Genomic DNA, 3,391 nt, shown 5'->3' with positions numbered 1-3,391 from the left:
TTGAGCCCCAAATTGGGCTCCCTGCTCAGTAGGGAGTCTGCTTCTCCCTCTGCCTCTCCCACTCCCCCTGCTTGTGTTCCCTCTCTCACTGTCAAATAAAATCTTTAAAAAATTTTTTTTTTAAATCAAAGTCATTATATAGTTCCTTGTTACTAGAAAACTTTCAACCTTTTATTCTTAAAATAGTAACCATAGTTATTTTATCATCTATATCTGATATTTCCAATATCTCTAAAATTTTTGGAGGAGGGGATTTTTCTATTTGTTCCTATTTGTGGCATCTTATTTCCTTGTATGCCAGTTATCTTTGTTTAGTGATTATGCCATTTGGAAAAATATTTGTAGGAATAATTTAAGTGCTGGTATGAATGTGTCTTCCTCCTTTCTCAGATGTCTGGGGATACCACCACTATGGGATCTCTGATTTAAACTGTCAGCTTGTGATTCCCTGGATCACTCAAGAGTCATGAACATGGGATGTTTACTTCCAGGTCACCCTTATTTCATATATATAGCCCTTGGCAGTCCCAACTTAATGAATGTGTTTGATTATCAGACTGCCTTGGCCAGTCCTAGTCTTTGACTTCTGTCCCCTTTACCTTGCAAAACCACAACTCAGTCTCTCAGTTGTCTGTTTTGGCTTTAGAAATGACCACAGAGTGAGGCCTTGCACAAAAATGCCCAGCTAAGAACGTTAAGTGGGATCAGAAATAAAACCCTGCCCTATGTCACAAGCCATGTGCTGGAAGATGAAGGGCCTTTTAAAAATTATCTGGCCACGGGGAACATTTTTTTTTGTAAATACCTAGGCAGAGGGGCTGCCAGATATGCCGGTGCCGTCCTTTCCTCAAGCAAAAGTAGTTTCAACTGCTGGTTTCCTCTCTGGTTTCTTGCCTTTTCCTACATTTTTGTCAATAATTTTTTTGGTAGCACTTTGATCGGTTAAAAACATTTCATCTAGATTTGTTGGTTGTCCTCAATGGGAGGTGGTTCTAAATTCTCTAGCCTGCTATTACTGAAGCAGAAGTTTAGAGTTTAACTTTGTAAATGGTTCTATTTGGGGTAATCTCATTTACAGAGAAAAATCTATAAGAACAGAATTACTATTCTATTCAAGAGTCATTTTTTTATTCGTTTCAGAGGTAGTATTTAGCCATTCATCAGTTGCAGATAAACCCAGTGCTCATCTCATCGAGTGCCCTCCTTAATGCCCGCCACCCAGTTATCCCTTCCCCCCTGCCAGCGCCTCTCCAGCACCCCTCAGTTTGCTTCCTAGAGTTCAGTGTCTCTTATGGTTGACCTCCCTCTCAATTTTTATCTTATTTTATTTTGCCTTCCCTTCCCCAGTGTTCATCTGTTTTGTTTCTTAGTTCCACATGTAAATGAAATCATATAATATTTGTCTTTCTCTGACTTATTTGCTTAGCATAATACCCTGTAGTTGCATCCACATCATTGTAAATAGCAAGATTTCATTCTTTTTAATAATATATTTTATTAATATATAATATTATATTACTAATATAATATTAATATTATAATTATATTCCTATGTAATTATATATTAATATATTTTAATAATTAATATAATAGAATATATTATATATTGTATATTTCTTTATACACACATATATATATACATACATACATGCATGCATACCACATCTTCTTTTTCTATTCATCTGTCAATAGACTTCTGGGTCCTTTCCATACTTTAACTATTTGGACATTGCTGCTATAAACATTCGGGTACGTGTTCTCCTTCCAATCACTATGTTTGTATCATTTGGATAATACCCAGTAGTGCAATTGCTGGGTCATAGGGTAGATTTATTTCAACTTTTTGAGGAACCTCCATACTGTTTTTCGGAGTGGCTGTACCAGTTTGCATTCTGGTGCATTGCACCAACAGTGCAAGAGGATTCCCCTTTCTCCACATTCTCGCCAACATCTCTTGTTTCCTGAGTTGTTAATTTCAGCCATTCTGACCAGTGTGATGTGGTATCTCATTGTGATTTTGATTTGTACTTCTCTGATGCCAAGTGATGTTGAGCATCTTTTCATGTGTCTGTTGGCTGTTTGTATGTTTTCTTTGGAGAAATATCTGTTCATGTCTTCTGCCCATTTCTTTTTTTTTTTTTTTTTTTTTTTTTTTTTTTTTTTTCCTAAAGATTTTATTTATTTATTTGTCAGAGAGAGAGTGAGCGAGAGCGAGCACAGGCAGACAGAATGGCAGGCAGAGTCAGAGGGAGAAGCAGGCTCCCTGCAGAGGGCAAGGAGCCCGATGTGGGACTCGATCCCAGGACCCTGGGATCATGACCTGAGCCGAAGGCAGCTGCTTAACCAACTGAGCCACCCAGGCGTCCCTTTCTGCCCATTTCTTGACTGGATTTTTTGTTTTGGGGCTGTTGAGTTTGATAAGTTCCTTATAAATTTTGGATAATAGCAAATATCTTCTGCCATTGTTGTCTTTTGATTTGTTGACTGTTTCCTTTTCTGTCCAAAAGCTTTTTATCTTGATGAAGTCCCAATACTTAAGATTCCCTTTTCACTGATATTTTAACTTACCTTTTTTCTTCTAAAATATATTCTAGCTTATGTATGTTGCAATAACTTGACTAATAGAGGCTATGATTTGAATTCTGACTTCTGTCGAGCTACCTTTTTAGAATAGTGTATCAAAACATACTCATAAAAATTCAGCATTATAGAAAAGTATGAAGAGCTAAAAGTTCACCAAAAATCTACCTAGAAATAATTATCTTTAACATTATCATTCTGGAAATTTTCTCTGTGTAATGTACAGTAACATCAGATTATTAATATTTTAACATCACACTATATGTCATTGTATAATAGTAATAAAATTAATTTATTTGAAGTTAACCTAAGAGGATCAAACTATGAGAACCGATTAACAATATTTCCTGGGCTCCTTACCCTTGAGCATGTTTTTTCATTACCTGGCACTATTTAGCTGAGTACATAATTCTTTCTTTCCAAACTTAGTATTTTCTAACACAGGGAGGTTTTGTATTTAGGCTATTTGTTTGCATTTTAAAGTGCAGTATTTTCATCCTTCCCTCCCCCGCCTTTGCAAGCCTGGATTTAACCAATAAGCAAATTTTTCAGAAGGGGCACATGGGTCCCTATTGCCTGAGTTTATACTGGCAATGTAAGTCTTTTACCTATATTTATAGTTGAATGATGACTTTTTATCTATTCCAATTATTTTCCTTCTATTTCTATTGTGGTTCTGCATCCATTAAGCCACCACTCTGTTGAGAGGATTTTCATCTATGTCTTTCATTCTTTAACATGGTCTCTACTTTATTCTGTAATTGTACTAATGTGGTTTTCATTTTGTTTCCATATCGCCACCTTTTTCTCT

The sequence above is a fragment of the Mustela lutreola genome, chromosome 6, assembly GCF_030435805.1.
Source record: "Mustela lutreola isolate mMusLut2 chromosome 6, mMusLut2.pri, whole genome shotgun sequence".
NCBI classification, from domain to species: Eukaryota; Metazoa; Chordata; class Mammalia; order Carnivora; family Mustelidae; genus Mustela; species Mustela lutreola.
This window is presented reverse-complemented; position numbering follows the sequence as displayed.